The sequence below is a fragment of the Quercus suber genome, unplaced genomic scaffold, assembly GCF_002906115.3.
Source record: "Quercus suber isolate HL8 unplaced genomic scaffold, Cork oak 2.0 scaffold_26, whole genome shotgun sequence".
Classification (NCBI taxonomy): Eukaryota; Viridiplantae; Streptophyta; class Magnoliopsida; order Fagales; family Fagaceae; genus Quercus; species Quercus suber.
In genome coordinates this window covers 561822-579628 of record NW_027069491.1, presented here as the reverse complement: position 1 = coordinate 579628, position 17807 = coordinate 561822, and the positions used below count along the sequence as shown (strand labels likewise).

The 17807-nt window shown below is 31.9% G+C and overlaps 1 protein-coding gene and 1 long non-coding RNA gene across 4 annotated transcripts in view; one reads left to right on the top strand and one right to left on the bottom strand.

The window, feature by feature from the left end:
• LOC111993923 (phosphatidylinositol N-acetylglucosaminyltransferase subunit C) overlaps positions 1 to 17807 on the bottom strand; it is a 48172-nt gene that overhangs the window by 4359 nt on the left and 26006 nt on the right.
• LOC111993922 (uncharacterized) lies at positions 6672 to 11772 on the top strand. 3 transcript variants are annotated; one of them, XR_010626868.1, is made up of 5 exons: positions 6672 to 7134; positions 7675 to 7816; positions 10443 to 10496; positions 11353 to 11439; positions 11545 to 11772. It is a non-coding gene; the product is annotated as an uncharacterized LOC111993922 (long non-coding RNA). The 3 variants fall into 3 exon arrangements; XR_010626869.1 differs by lacking the exon at positions 7675 to 7816; XR_010626867.1 differs by lacking the exons at positions 6672 to 7134; positions 7675 to 7816 and having other exon boundaries at positions 10289 to 10496.

Here is a 17807-nt window from a genome sequence, read left to right as displayed (position 1 = left end):
TTTTTTTTTTTTTTTTAATCTGACACTTTATCTATCATTATAAATTATTATATCAATTAATAATTTGATGTGTATCATGTCAACTCATTTATATTATAGTGACACTAATTTATTAAATCATACATTAAATTAATTTTTATTTGTGCAGGTTTAAACTTTAAATTAGTCACGACTTTAAGGTCTACTATGTCACAAGAAAAATTAAGTGAATTAACTATATTATCAATTGAAAAATAAATGTTAGAGGAACTTAAATACAAAAACTTAATTAGTCATTTTGCATCTCAAAATGCAAGAAAAATAAATTTTAAATAAAAAAATTCAATATATATATATATATATATTATTTGATTAATATTTAACTATAAAAATGCCTCATTTAAAATTTTCGCCTAAGGCCCCAAAAGTTGTTGAGCCGGCCCTGTCAGTAAACCAAACAAAAATGCAATTAGGTGAAAGTTTCTCTTCCTAAGAAATATCAGTGCAGCCAAACAAAGCAAATTACATAGCTTTGTATATGTTGTTAGTAATAGTTGGTTGAGTTTGAAGAGAACTTGTAAGTAATAGGAAGGTGAAAAACACAACAGTTTTATTTTAAAAAATACAGTAATAAATGATGATATTGATAGACTTACAGAAATGAGGAGAACATTCGATCTGTTTGAGTTGAGTTGGATCGAATCGAGGAGGAACTAGTGGAGCTATTGGCTATGGCCCATCACATTCACACACAAAAATGTATGCAGGATATACATTCTCCCTAAACTCTCTCTCTCTCTCTCTCTTTTGGTGCTTTCGCGAACCGGTTGCTGAATTTTATATCTACCTTAGTAATGGGAAAGAGGGCCTCTTTTATTCTATTTTAAGTTAAGTTAGTTAACGGATTTCAGGCATCTGTTTTAGGAAATATTTCTAAAAATATTTAATTAAAAAAAAAAAAAAGTAAGATTTTTATATTGGACAAAGTTTAGCTACAAAACTAGTTGTAACATAAAACTACAAACTTACTTAATAAAATAAACATTATTACATCTTTTGAAAATTTAACTGTTGAATTACATGTTCTTTATGCTTTTAATACATAAGTCAAATTTTGTGTCAATCGGATATTATTTACTATATGATCTATACGTTTATATTTTATACATAATTTTAAACTACAAAAACTTACAATTTAAACAATTTATTGATAACATAATTATTGGTCTTTAATTTTTTTAGAAATTTTGCAAGCATGGAGGATATAAGAAGAAGATGTGATCTAATGGTGAATTTTTCAAAATTCACATTCAATAAAAAAATATTGAGTAATATTGTAACCTAAGTTGTAGGCTACAACTAATTTTGTAGCTAAATTTTGTCCTTTTATATTTTCCATAAAAATAGTATCAATTTTTTTTAAAAATAATCTATTAACAAATGCTTTAAGAGTACTTGTTAATTGGACCAAAATTTTTTAGCGTAAGCAAAATTCAAATCTATGTTCTTTCTTTCAAAATGAGCACCATGCTTTTCCACAACAAAACCTAAGGCATTGCAAGAGTGCTTGGTTGGAGGTCAAGAAAAGAAAAGAGAGTAAATCGGTAATGGAGCATTTGACCACAAAAGTCATGTTTGTCTATAAAAAATGTCTATTCAAGTTTTTTGACTTGTTTTCTCTCTTTTTGAAAAAGTTAAGGGATACAATTTTTATTACGATTTTGTTAAATTGCTTGATTGTAAGTGATAAATGATTACTTTATTATATTACAAATTGCTTGGGAAGAAACCCAACATCGAGACATAGACCAGACTTGGTTCTACTATGAAATCTGAGAGTTGGAGCAACGAGTGGGCCATCTCCAAGAAATCTTACAACTTGCTGACTATGACTAATGAAGAAAAAATGATAGATTCATCTAAAGAGTGATTATCCACTCCTCACAATTGATAACTTTAACAAATTGTGACAAAAATTGTATCCATAGAAGAACTGTCATGAGTATCAAAACTTGAAACTGTTTAAGTTGGAATGAAATAGAATCAAGGAACAAAGTCTCGATTATTTTAAGCATAGTTGTCAGTATCGTATGATACACGATATGTATCATATCGTGTTTAAAAAGTTCCGTATCGTATCGGCGTATCGTAAGTGCTTATGAATAGTATGATACAGTGTGCGTATCATATGAATCATATTATATTGTAAAATCGTACATATCATATGATATATAGAAAAATTCTTTAAAATGAAGTTTTTTGTTAAAAATTATATTTTTATTTGAATCTAACAAGTTGTTAGACTTGTTTTTAACACAAAATTATTTGTTTACTTAATTTGGCTTAATAAACTGAGTATACTGTAAATCTGTAATTCATAAACTAGAATACTAAAGGGAATACATATATTTTCTGTAACGCTGTACAACTATACAAGTATCAAGGACATTGGGATGCTTATCATTTTTCTCAAAAATAGCATTGAAATCACCATCAACAAGAAAATAATCAGCCACTCAGGCTTTAACAGCTTGTTTGTGATCAAAAGGTCCAAATAGCAGTCCAAATTAAATCTACTAACTTATAAGCCATGTAAATCACTGGCAACATTCTTATAGGCCATAGCCAGTGTCCAGGTGAAAATAAGATATTTATACCTAATAATTGCAGCCTAGCAGTTATTTTGCTTGATAAATATCATGTCAGTGACTTCCCAGTTCAATCAATCAGTTTTTCAACATCATCAGCCTATCAACATGAGAGATTCAAACCCAGCTCTAAATCATTTATTTTCCAACCTTTTCATCTCCTAAATCATAATACATACAACAACACTAGTCCATCTAGGGAAATAAAGACGATCTCTTGATTTATCACATCTCAACATGTACTCTTTCAATACAGCTACATGAATATATTCCACCTGACACAACAGAAGGCTGTATTAATTTCCCAGCTCTTAATATATAAATCAAGTAACAGTATAACACTGGCTCATATACTGTGGTTAGCTCCTAATAACCTGCAATCCACATATGGCCCATTTTACCATATTAATGAAAAACTATTTCGCTTATACACTATAGAGTGCAGACAACTTCTCTTTGTTCTGCATCATTTTTACTACTTAATTAAATAGCAAATAGTTACATATGCCAATTCAAAATGAATTTTTTAAGTCTTCAAGCTTCACAGATCTAAGGAAACATGATTCCAAAAAAAATAAAATCTTAGATAGAAACAGGGTAAGGAGGTAAGAAAGCCCAGAAAGAGGAGCAGAAAAAGCCTATAGTTGGTGTGGATGGAAAAAAGGTCAGAAGGGGATGCTGAAACTTGTAGTTTGATACAATCCCACCATAAATAGCTGCCCAATTGAAAATTCAGAATCATTCAAAACATTTAGAACCAAAATCTCAAATGTTTTCATTCCACCAAATTAAACCAAGCAAACATAACCGGATGCTCAACGCTAACTGTACCCAATAAACCAAAACATTAATTTGCAGACAAATACAAGTAGCAAATAAAGAAATGAACTAACAAATAATAGAAGAAAAGAAAAACATACACCGTGTTGACGGGTGCCAGCGTTGATGCGCTGGATCCAGAGAGAGCGCATGTCACGCTTCTTGTTGCGGCGGTCTCTGTAGGAGTACTGCAAGGCCTTCTCCACTCTCTCTCTGGCTATCCTTATGCAGTTCTTGGCCCTGCCCCTGAACCCCTTTGCAAGCTTCAATATCCTGTCCTTCTGCATCTTTCTTTCTTTCTTTGCTCAGGCCTATTCGCACACAAACAAACAAACAAACACGAACCCAACTCAATGTCATGGTTCAATCATTGATTGTTATATCACCAAAGGAATTTTATCAATATAGGAAATACCCAACTCAATATGAGTATCAATTGGTAAGAGATGTGACAGTGACTCCTGTGTTTTAGAGCATTTACATTAGCATGTATATTTTACATATCTATTTTTTCACTAAAAACTTACTTTTTCTATTTTACACATTCACTTTTACAAAACACCCATATCAATTTATTTATTTTATAAGATATTTCAATAAAATATTCATTATACTCTATTTTTATTATTATTTCTCTCTACCTACCTGCCTTAAATACCCGCGCTCTCTCTCTACCCATTTTTTGATTTCTTTTACTCTCTCACTCTTACTCTCTCTCTCTCTCTCTACACCCATCTCTCTGGCCTTCTCTTCCAAATCACAAAACCCATCCGCCACAGCTCCGATCCACTAAACGCCACTGCTCTGCATTCGCATCCGCATCCGATCCACCGCTCCGCATCCGATCCACAGCTCCGCTTCGATCCACCAAATGCCACAGCTCCGCATCCGCATCCACCAGCTCCGCATCTGATCCACAGCTCCGCTCCGATCCACCAAACGCCACAGCTCCGCATCCACTGCATCCGCATCCGATCCACCGCTCCGCATCCGATCCACAGCTTCGCTCTGATCCATCAAACGCCACATCTTCGATCTATGCTCCAATCCAATCTCCGAGCTGATCTACGCCACCAAACGCCGCAGCTCCGAACCACCGCTCTGATCCACCACCAAATCTCAGCCGATCTTCGATCTCCGTGTTTGTGTATCTCTGTGTTTTTTTTTTTTTTTTTTTTTAAGCAAGTGTATCTCTGTTAATTTGTCTGGATGTGTTTGTGTGTGGATGTGATTGTGTGCATCTTAGGAAAAAGAAGAAGATGAGAAGTTAGTTTACTAAGTTTGTTGAGCCGGAGAAGAGAGAGAAAAAAAGATCGAACGAAAATTATTAAAATAATCTTTACACAAGCTACAGTAACCGTGTATATTTACATGGTTACTGTAACTCGTGTAAAGAAATACACATTTTTATACAATTTTAGAAGAGCTGATGGAGAGCATTTTTGAGCAAAAATGTGTAAAAACTGTATTTTACATGATTTTACATGATTTTAAAGGCACTGATGCGAATGCTCTTATCAGCTATCAAAGTGTTGCAGGCCTAATAAAGTGAGGCTACACAATAAAGAGTACATATCAAACCACTTGCTACAACCCGTACTCAAATCAAGCTATGAAATTTATTTAATCAGAAAGTCACCTGTTTTTCCATTGAATCTCAAGCTATGAATCTTTCTAAACTCCCCCAAACCTTTCTTCAAAGCTTTTCAAAAAAAAAAAAAAAAATCTAATTTTTGTTCCCGTTTCCCATTCCTAAACTATCCCAAAACCCATCTTCTCCTATCTTTGGGTCTATTATTTGATGGATGCTTTGTAATTTATGTATTTGATTGTTTTGGTCCTCTTAGGTGACTCATTCTTAAAGACTATGAATAAAATTTTCTTTACTAAAAAAGAAAGAAAGAAAAGTGTGGGTCACAATTTGTAGCGCAAGTACAAGAGATATGGGATGTAAGTCCAACGAGTTCAATACAATGAATTTGTAGAAAGTGGGTGAAAGAGTTGGGCTATTTGTGAATTAGACAATGGTTCATAAAGATTTAAAATAAGAATCAGTACAAAAACACACTTAGAACTTGATTAAATTGGTGTCCGAAGAGATCAATTATCGACTGAGCTACTATTTCAGAAGATTGATACAATTCTTAATGCTACAGTCAATCTTTTTCTCTTTTTCCTCTCCCATTTTCTTATGAGGGATCTTTTACATTATATAAATTTTCTTCAAATCATCTTGATCATACACCTGTTAATCATTTAAACCTTCACTTGAGTATATGTCCCATCAGACATTTTCTTTGGCTCTATGTGCTTAGTGATGGTTTAGATTGCACTGTTCGGGAGTTTCCACGTAAATGTGGCTAGAAAAGTTGCTACAGTGAATTTAATGCAGCGATAATAGTTTTTCCTTTTGATATTTCTATATTATTCTCATCTTTACACGTACCTGAAGTTCATCCTTATCGTTGGAACTTCTTGAAAAATCACTTAAATCGCTCTTGTACTTACTTGGCCGATATTTATTGTATCCGAGAAGGATACACTTCTCGAACTATGTTCTCCAATCCTTTACTTAAGTGATTCTCTACTATGGGATTTTTTTCAATCATTTATTCATTTTCGGATATACCCACATCCTCAAATATAAGGCCCAAGGCCCAATATACAAACTTGGACTTTTATTCCCAAACTGAAATAAGGTTAAAAGAAAGAAGTAGGTAATTTAGATAAGTGGAGGGGTAGAATGAACATGAAACTACAATATTGAAGTAATTAAATATGATGAAAAAACGAATTAAGAGCAGAGAGAGAGAGACGTAGCTATGGATGAGCGACGGTGAGTTGGGGAGTTTAGGGGGGTTGTGACTTGTGACAGCGTGTGTGTGAAAATGGGTTTTAGGGGTTTTTGAGATTTCTATTGGGATGTTAATTCTGTCTTTTCCTTAGGTCCATAAAAAAAAAGGTTTATTTTTAGTCTTTTTGGTTAGTGAGTAGTGAGCAGAGTGGCAGTGTAGCGACCTGGCTACGACTCAGTGTTTCAGGGAGAAGAAGGAGAGAGGGGAGCTGATGATAAATAGAAAAAGAGAAGAGGGGTTTGCGTTCTTTGAGGTTTTGCTGTTTCGGCTTCAGCCACAATATCTCTCTAATTCTTTTTATATTTTTATTCATTCCTTTCGGGGTTTCGGCAAATCTCTCTCTCTCTCTCTCTCAATTTCTTCCTTTTTTTTTTTTTTTTCTTTAAAAAAAAAAACTCTTTCTCTTTATTTCATTCTTGTAAGAATCAGCCTTATTGTATGATCGATCTGTTCTTACTTTTCGAATGTCAGTTACTGAGTTTTTGTTTCAGATTATGGAGATTTGATTAGCTTTCAAGTGCCCCACTTCGATCTATATTTTATTGTTCCGTATCTGATCTTTGACTAGTAATGACCTTTTTTTTTTTTTGGTCAAATTCTGTTCGATCAAAAATTCTCTCTGACTCAGCAGTTGATCACATTACATCTTTTTTGTATCTGCTTTTGTTGGGCATTATTTTTTCTTCTTTACCCAAAAACACTCACCGTATTACACTTTCTGGGATAATGTTTTTTTGTAGAGTCAAAACTACGGTTCAGTACTGAGGAGCAAGTGTGGTCTTTGAAGACTGAGCTGACATAGGCAACAGAGAGAGATGTCTAGGGAGTTGGTGGTAGGTGTTTGAATGATGGTGCACTTTCTTTATTTGTGTGTGTGTTTTAATTATTTTATGAATTTTAGATGGCTTTAACCTAGGCAATAGATTAAATTCATTGTCTAAAAATTACCACTAGAATTATTGGCTTTACATAGGCAATTAACAAATATTGGGCTCTTTCTGAAAGGGCATCTTGAGAAACTAATAAAATGTCTTGATGACAAAAGGCCAAGCATTGAGTCTTCTAAATTATGCTACCTTTATATTGCCTTATAAATTTTTTTTAAAATTTTTTTAATCTTTAGAAGGCATTACTTCTCTGCAACAATTATTTATTCACTATTTTCATTGTTTTGTTGTTTGAACTCCATAAGGCCCTATTTGACTAGGCTAGATAAGTTCTTTTTAAGCATTCAGCTGTTTTGATGACCTTTATTGGTATTAATTAGAATACCAATTTAAAGTGGAGTTATTTAAACCTGTTGGTCTAGATATTTATTTGAGATCTCTTTCAATACAATCCCTATTAAGACAGCTTTTTTATTTTTTTTATAGGTCCTATTAAGACAACATTGATCCTGCGTTGTCTCACATTTTGGCATTATAAGAGGACTTGTAGCAGTGGAGCTAAATAGCTATATAGCTATTTTAGCTCCACCAAGACACAAAAATCATCCAGACAACAGTGGAGCTAAAGGTATTTTTTTTAGCTTCATTGCTACAGTGCACATCTAAAGATAGATGTGTACTGTAGCTCAAAGGTAAAAAAAAAAAAATTTATTTGTGTTCACACTATGGTTGTGTGTGTGTGTGTGTGCGCGCGCGGCGGGTGTTTATAATAGATATATTATTTTGTTGTAGTAGATATCTTATTTTATTGTGATGTTTATATTATTTTATTGTGTTGAAAGCTAAAATAAATCCACTGCTGTAGCATATGTGTAGGTAAAATAGATAAAGTAACTTTTTGTGGTGCCAAATAGTTAAATTTTTAGCTCCACTGCTGTGGATGCTCGAAGGAATCTCCCTTAGGGCAGTTGCTTGTCTAACATGTTTGTGTGTGAGAGAGAGAGGCTTGTAAATTAGCACGTGGGAGGAATTTACACTACCAAGAACTATTAGTTCAGTTTATTGTCAGTGTGAACTAGATGATTCTTTTTCCTTGGATTTAAAATGATTTCTTGTTCATTTACTTTGAAAATTTCTGGAATCCTAAGTTACCTCTCTTTAGGATTCTTCTTGCTCATCCTTGGCTAAGTTGCCTTGGTAATGGTCAAAAAAGAATTCATAAAGCCTACTATGTCATTATATAATATACTTACCATCATAGATGTGGCAAGTTATCATGGTAAGTATATTTATTACATCATTATAATAATATACTTACCATCATATACAACATCTTTGAAGACATGTTTGTTCAGCTCTATCATTTAGATACAATTATTAGACATTGCTTTTCATGTGTTTAAGTTTTGGGTAAAATACTATTTTGGTCCCTAAACTTTACCAAAAGTTTGTTTTTCATCGCTAAACTTTAAAAAGTTCTTTTTTCATCCTTAAACTTTGTAAAGACTTTTTCGATAGCTTAGAGACAAAAGTAGGGATGAAAAAAGAACATTTTTCAATAGTTTAAGGATGAAAAAAGATATTTTTTAAAGTTTAGGGACAGAAATAACACATTTTCAATAGTTTAGGGACAAAATACTAACTTTTCATTAGTTTAGGGATGAAAAATGGACTTCTTAAATTTTAGGGATGAAAGACAACTTTTGGTAAACTTTTTTCTAATTCTTTGTTCCCATCAATGCCATGAAAATTATCGAGGCTTCAAGATGGGTTTTCTAAATTTTTATATCATTTTTACATAGCCATAAGTCATCTTCATTGTGTAGGATAAGAAAGAAAATGGTGTACAAGAATCAAGTAATTACTTGCCACGTTGTTGAGGCTTACGAAAATGGTATTTTGAATACCATTCTTCATTTTTATTTCTGTGTGTGAGTGTCTATTGTCGTTAAAGGGCTTTGTTAAAAACTAAGCCAAAAATACATTTATACCAAAAAAAAAAAAAAAAAAAAAAGAAGCCAAAAATACAAAGTGGGCATAAAATGTAATAGGTTAAGCAGGTATCAATAAAAAAAAATATATATATACATCTTCATTATAGATGATAGTAGGTATTTGATGAAGAGCTTCATTTGAAGTGACCGACATAATTTTTTATGGAAATTTAACCTTTGGGTTAATGCCTTAGCAAAACCTAGCTACTTTGGTTGGAAAATTATGACTTTTGTATTTACTCTTGGGAGATTTTGAACAACAGCTTGTATCTTTAAGTTATATATAGGTTCAAAGAATCAATCTTTAGTTACATAGATAAACATAGATTGTATCTTTAAGTCATATATAGGCTCTAAGAATCAATCTTAGTTACATAGATAAACATTGATCGGTGGAGTTTTTATAATTCATTTGTTAATTTTGTAGATTATTTAAGTTTTCAATTGTAATAAAATTTTTATATGAATGGGATTAGCTACTTTTGCCATTTATTTTTATTCGTAAGTGTTGTAATAAGCAATGATGATTCAAATGGAAGATCTTTCTTCTTCTTCTTCTTCTTATTTTTGCAATCAAAGAGAGTAGCACGTGCCTCCACTACTAGTTTCTTTGTAAAAAGCTCGTTGGAGGAGTTTATGAGGCAAATGAAAGACAACCACAAAATAGAACTAGTAATAAAGATGAAGTTGGGCTTAGAAATCTAATACTATATATATAAACAGAAGCTGAGAGAAAATTGATTCCTCTGTTCTGCCACGTAGGAAAAAAAAACCCCTTAAATTCCTGCCACATATACAATTTAAAGCTTGAGGCTTTTAAATTTTATCCGTTTACTGTGCAGTCCACATAGTTCAAAACAAAAACACAGTTAAATTGAAAGAGACTGAGAGAGAGAGAGAGTCTGATAAACAGAGAGAGAGAGACTGAGTCGATTAGGCATAGAGAGAGAGACTGAGAAATCTGTCCGCCAACTTTGTCAAGCTGTAAGATAGTCTAGGCCCCTGCCACGTCAAGAATAAACAATGCCTCTGACAGGTTCCTATTCTTTCTTTGACTTTTTTTTTTCCACAATTTTAAAGTTAAATTAGTTTTGTTATATGTTTTCAAATTTTACAATTGCAGTTGGATTTTTGTTCCAAAAATTAGGGTTAAGGAAATCAGATTATGATATGTGACTATTTTTATTAAATATTTTCGGTAATGAGTTTGTTTGAATTCTTCTCTTTTGGATTTAGATCATTCAATTTCCTTCTCTGCAGAAATGAAGTGGAATATTTCTACAATCTAGAGTCCCTAATTTAATCAAAGCAAAGGTATTAATTTCTTTTTCTAATAGTCTCTTCGATTATGGTTAATTGTCAATTTAGGAATTTGGATTCATGACCCTTTTTCTCTCTATTTGTTAAAATCAAGGAGAACCCCTCACAATATGAAAATCCTACCTAAGTTTTAATGGCCTCTTACCTGTTCTGTTTTTTTTGGGTGGGTGGGGGGAGTCAAATTGTGAGATTTTGTGATCTGATAGTATAACTTTCTTTATACTAAGTTTATTACTTTGTAGATTTTAGTTGATTTTTTTTTAAGAGAGACTTTTTAAGTCTTGATTTTGTTGTTTTTGATGTTGGGTTTTAATGAGTTTAAATTGTGAAATCTGAGAGTATAATGTTCTTTTTACAAAGTTGATTACTTTGTAGGTTGTGGCAAAGATTAATTTTCTAAGAGCTTCCTAAGCTTTGGTTTTGGTGTTTACAATGATTTTTTTTTTTTTGGTTTTGCATGTAGTATTACATTCTTGAAAGTTAATTAGGAATCTATTTGGTACTGAGAACAAATAGTAAACAATGGTAAAAGGAATTGCAGCCGGTTCTAAAGTTTTGTTTTTTTGTTTGTTTCAAATTTCAACTACGTTTGTTAGTTTACTTTGTTAATTGTGGATTACTTCTGATATTTAAATACCATGAAATTTCAGTAAGTTGAGGAGACAATTAGAGTATCTTTCATGTAGTCACGTGAGAAAATTCAGTAATTTAAGGCTATGCATGGTACTTAACTCAATTGAGATTTTTTCATCTAAATTTGTGAATGATGGAAGTATATGATTTACCTAAATTATAGTGTAATATATCAAGTTACTTTTGTTAGTTTTCTTAATTCTCTTATACTTCTAAGGTCTATTTTGGAAGAGAATGATGGGTGGCACTGTAGCAAAAGCTTATAAATAGAGGGGTTCACAAACTAAAGAAGCCACAATATTGGGTAATATGTCTTTAGTAAACTTTGGTACTTGGTCTTACTACAGTTTGACAATGTACTACAAGTTGACGGTGGGTTTGATATTCTGTGTTTGTTTCATACTTTCAGTTGTGCTATATTGATCCTGGAGTTTCCAGTGAAGAGGAGATGGAATTGCTGTAGAGAATAGATAGCGCATAGTTATAAAGTAATTTATTCTTCTTTAGTGCTTCTTTTAGGTATTATTTATCTATTTCATTATATTATTTACCTCATTCAATGCCTTTTCAGTTGTAACGTATGATAAACAATATTCCAAAGTTATTATATGAAGACCAAAAGAAAATTATAGTTGCATGGTTGTTTGTAATTCTGTTTAGCAAGTCAATGTAGTTAACTTTTGTGATACTTGATCTGCAAGATTAGAAACTCACAATCCTATTAGGTAATTCACAACTTAAATTACAAAAGATATCCATCTATGACTAGAGAATAACCACCAAAAGCACAATTGCAATTTGATTATGCACACCAACTTAGTCTCGTTGAGTATTTCATTTAGAACTTTTAGTTTATCATTATATAAGCATTACAAAAAATGTATGCACACGCATACACACTCTTATAGACGGATCATCATTGTTAAAAATATCTAAACATTTCTCCCCGTATTCCCTCAATTTTGCTTTAGTTTTTGTTTTATTGTTTCAGGTCTGAGAAAATAGTTTTATAACTTATAAGTTAATATATTGGAAACAAAAGTTAGAGTTATGTGTGCTTATGAGGGAAAATGCTATATTGTATAAGACTTAAATTTATAGATCTCTTTTTCCCTCCCTTTTGCTAGTTGCCTATGATGAGTCAATGAATCACTGTGCATAGACTGTTATGTTCTAGGTGTTCACTACTCTTTATATTAAAAGCTTTAATGTGGCCTATATTGATTCTTAGGATAAAACTTCAAATTGAAGTTTAAGACCTAGGGTAAAAGTGTTTGTGAACATGTGCAGAGAGAGAAGCCTGTAACTGCCAAATAAGAACAATGGCTGAAGAGTTACAAAAAGGTAAAAGTCAATAATATAACTTTTCAAAAAAATTTGAAACTCTTCGCCTTCCTTCTGATTTGACAGCTACAGGCTTCCCTAGCTTATGATGACTTATGTGCAAAAAGGTTTGAAATGCCGTGGAAGAAATATTTTCTTCTGTTATTGCTTTGTTGCTGTAGAAACATCTGTAATGCTACTATCCTTCTAATGACCATTATTCAACTATAAGATAGCTTTTGATATGGTCTTCTAGGGTAAATATGAAGGAAAATGTTTGATGATTCAAACAAATTTCTTACCATAAATTGTGTAATTTATAAATTTGTATTTACCTAAGTTAGACCATATTTCTTTCTGCTGTCTTACTCTTTTCTTTTTCTTTTTCTTTTTTCAAAAATTTTAAAAATGTGTGCAGGATATTGGCTCTGTGAATCTTAAAGCAAAAATGTTGTTTATACCTTGCTAGTTGAACTTTGACATTGATGCTCAGGATATGTGTATGCATGAGTAGACAATATCAGCCAAGTCATAAATAGTTACTTTCCTGTGCATTGCACAGGTTACACGCTAGTAGAAAAAAACGCACAGGCTTCCTTCTCGACTTTGGTCCAATATAGAGTATAGTCCCACTCCCAACTTTCCACTTTCTCAGCCCACTTATTATTATCTGACACGCTACCCATATCTTCTTTCCAAAAATCCTACTCGTAGTCTTACTCGCTACCCTCATCCTCTCTCTCTCTCTCTCTCTCTCACACACACACACACACACAGAATGGCAGGTATCTAGCAAATTGTGTTGCAGTTCGGAAATCTCATGGTGAGGTGAGTAGTACATCTTAATATCTATAGTCTCTTTGTCACAATTTCTTTTTGCTAATTAATCCAATTCCTTTTGGTGGGATTGGGAGCTCATTAATTTTGATTGCTGTGCGCTTTAATTTGTTGGCCTTCCATCGTTTTCTTGCTCAATTCTATTAGATGTTGTCTTGTTTGTCATTGTTCCCTCCACCTTGTAAGCATTCAATTCATGAATATATTATATATATCAAACTCTCCATATATTTAAATTGAAATACATAATCAAATACTAACTAAATACAGTACATCATATACAAACAAATGAAATATCACCCACAATCTTCCTAAAAAATAAAAAATAAAAAAATCATTACACAGTGACCTGGTCACCAGGCTACAATGCATAATTACAAGCAATCAGACACCAATCAACCTTGGGCTTGTCTTCAATATGAACGAAAATGGGGTTGGAAGTCCTTGCATCTTTTTCATGTTTAGGTAGCTCAGAAATGGTCTTTTTGGAACAGGTATCCACTTCACAATCCAACCAATTGGCCAAGATACCATTCCAAATCCAATGCACTCACCCCATTGCCCCCAATTCAACCTTTCTGTATCTGCAAACTTCTTCAAAAATTCTACCATCACCACCTGAAGGAAAATATACAATATTTCACAATATCTTCATTTTTAGGATCCAAATAGATATATATATATATATATATATTAATTTTATTTGAGAGAAATGCTACATTTATAACATTTTTAGAACAAATTCTAAATAACAAATTATTATTGGTTTTAAGCTAATAACATTGTTATTGTTATTCTCAAAACATTTATTTTCAGTTGTGGTTGGTCACAGTCTCATATTTTATTATTTTATTTTGACTTGTAAGAAATTGATACTTCAATATTTGTAAAAATATTGTGAAATTTGTTGTATCGATATAACAATATATATGCCAGCTTACATTAATATTTAAAAGAAAAACAAAACATAAACCGATTACTGGAAAAAAAAAAAAAAAACTTTAGGCACAGTAGAAACTAATGTTAAAATGTTGTGGACTTAGCCTTTTTTTTATTTGATCTATAAGAAACTGAGATCTCAACAATTGTGAAAATATTGTGATAATAATAAGTGTTGTAATATTTTCTCAAAACATTTATTTTCAATTATGGTTAGTCACAGTCTCATATTTTATTATTTTATTTCGACTTGAAAGAAATTGGTACATCAATAATTGTGAAAATATTGTGAAATTTGTTGTGTCAGTATAACAATATATATGCCAGCTTACATAAATATTTCAAAGAAAAAAAAAACACAAACCGATTACTGGGAAAAAAAAAAAAACTTTAGGCACTGTAGCTACAATGCTAGTTGAATAAACCAAAAGCACTGTAGCTCCAGTGCTATCCATCAATAATAGCTTACCTATGATTTCTTGTGAAATTAATGTTAAAATGTTGTGGATTTAGCATTTTTTTTATTTGATATATAAAAAACTGAAATTTTAACAATTGTGAAAATATTGTGATAACAATAAGTGTTGTAACTTCTTTTTAAAACATTTATTTTCAATTGTGGTTAGCTACAGTCTCATATTTTATTATTTTATTTCGACTTGTAAGAAATTGACACGTCAATAATTATGAAAATATTGTAAAATTATAAATGTTAGTTTACATCAATATTTAAAAGAAAAAAAAACTAATTACAGAAAAAAAAAATTTAGGCACTATAGTTACAGTGTCATTTGAATAAACAAAAGGGTTGAAAAAAAAAAAAAAAAAAGGACTCACGAAACCAAAACACAGTTGCAGCTATAGTGCTACTTGTGAAATTTGTTGTGTCAATATAACAATATATATAAAAGGAGAAAAAAAAAATCAAACAGAATACTTGAAAAAAAAACTGTAGCTACCGTGCTGATTGGTACTGTAGCTACCGTTCAAAAGTAATTAAAAAAAAAAAAGTGACAAAGTGCCTCACCAAAATTTCATTGTTGTCGCTACAGTGCTTGCACAGTGCAAACACACTGGGTGCATAGTGCCAAAGCACTGTAGCGGCATAACTGCTTGTTGTGTTAGTATAACGATATAAATGTCAGTTTACATCAATATTTAAAAAAAAAAAAAAAACGATTACTAGAAAAAAAAAGAAAGAAAAGAAAAAACTTTAGGCGCTGTAGTTATAGTGCCAGTTGAATAAACAAACGGGTAAAAAAAAAAAAGAAGGACTCACGAAACCAAAGCCTTGTTGCGGCTACAATGTTGGATGTGAAATTTGTTGTATTAATATAATAATATATATAAAAGAAAAAAAAAAAAACAAATGGTATAATTGAAAAAAATAAAAGTACCTCACCAAAATTTTACTGTAACGGCATTGCCGCTTTTATATATAAAGAATTTTTTTTTATCAAAAAGCTAGATAAGTTAGCTCTCACACTAGTCAATGAGAATTCGAGGAAGATTAAATGAACACCACGAACATCCTCATAATTCAAAACTGATATGTGAAATCGGCTTGCTCTCAGCCTGTCGACCGCACATGGATTCGTGGATCCCGCACGACCATGAACATTCAGAAATTGATCACATGAATAAGTTTTTTTTTTTTTTTATAGATCTTTTAAAATAGCAGCAGAGAAACAAAAGTGCAGACTGCCGACACGTTTTTCCTAAACCGTTTTCTAACCCAACACGTGATTATGGTTTTTTTTAAGTACAGCCAATATCAGTTACCCCATTCTCCTTATTTATCTGTTATTTTGTTACTCGGAGAAGTCTTAACTCTTACGTAATTTTTCTTTTATTCTAAAATTTCTACAAATGCTAGGATTAGGGTTTCCAACCCTTAGATCATTCCCATTCGGTAATGCAACAAATACACAATTTGCATCCCAAAATACCACTTTATTTATTTTACATTCCCACGTAACAATACACCTTAAATTTCGTTCTTTATTTTACATCTCATCCCCATTAAAATAACTAGCCTTTGAGCACGCGCTTACGCGCGTGCTCAGAGGCTCTTCTATTTTTTGGGTAAGGGTTAATTTATGGTATTTATTATAATTTGGGATCACTACATTCTCTAATCACAAAAAAACAAAAAAAATAAAACCTAGGGGTGTGATGAAAAAATTATATTATCACTCATAATACTCATCACACCCCTAGGTTTTATTTTTTTTGTTTTTTTGTGATTAGAGAATGTAGTGATCTCAAATTATAATAAATACCCTAAATTAACCCTTACCCAAAAAATAGAAGAGCCTCTGAGCACGCGCGTAAGCGCGTGCTCAAAGGCTAGTTATTTTAATGGGGATGAGATGTAAAATAAAGAACGAAATTTAAGGTGTATTGTTACGTGGGAATGTAAAATAAATAAAGTGGTATTTTGGGATGCAAATTGTGTATTTGTTGCATTACCGAATGGGAATGATCTAAGGGTTGGAAACCCTAATCCTAGCATTTGTAGAAATTTTAGAATAAAAGAAAAATTACGTAAGAGTTAAGACTTCTCCGAGTAACAAAATAACAGATAAATAAGGAGAATGGGGTAACTGATATTGGCTGTACTTAAAAAAAACCATAATCACGTGTTGGGTTAGAAAACGGTTTAGGAAAAACGTGTCGGCAGTCTGCACTTTTGTTTCTCTGCTGCTATTTTAAAAGATCTATAAAAAAAAAAAAAAACTTATTCATGTGATCAATTTCTGAATGTTCATGGTCGTGCGGGATCCACGAATCCATGTGCGGTCGACAGGCTGAGAGCAAGCCGATTTCACATATCAGTTTTGAATTATGAGGATGTTCGTGGTGTTCATTTAATCTTCCTCGAATTCTCATTGACTAGTGTGAGAGCTAACTTATCTAGCTTTTTGATAAAAAAAAATTCTTTATATATAAAAGCGGCAATGCCGTTACAGTAAAATTTTGGTGAGGTACTTTTATTTTTTTCAATTATACCATTTGTTTTTTTTTTTTTCTTTTATATATATTATTATATTAATACAACAAATTTCACATCCAACATTGTAGCCGCAACAAGGCTTTGGTTTCGTGAGTCCTTCTTTTTTTTTTTTACCCGTTTGTTTATTCAACTGGCACTATAACTACAGCGCCTAAAGTTTTTTCTTTTCTTTCTTTTTTTTTTCTAGTAATCGGTTTTTTTTTTCTTTTAAATATTGATGTAAACTGACATTTATATCGTTATACTAACACAACAAGCAGTTATGCCGCTACAGTGCTTTGGCACTATGCACCCAGTGTGTTTGCACTGTGCAAGCACTGTAGCGACAACAATGAAATTTTGGTGAGGCACTTTGTCACTTTTTTTTTTTTAATTACTTTTGAACGGTAGCTACAGTACCAATCAGCACGGTAGCTACAGTTTTTTTTTCAAGTATTCTGTTTGATTTTTTTTTTCTCCTTTTATATATATTGTTATATTGACACAACAAATTTCACAAGTAGCACTATAGCTGCAACTGTGTTTTGGTTTCGTGAGTCCTTTTTTTTTTTTTTTTT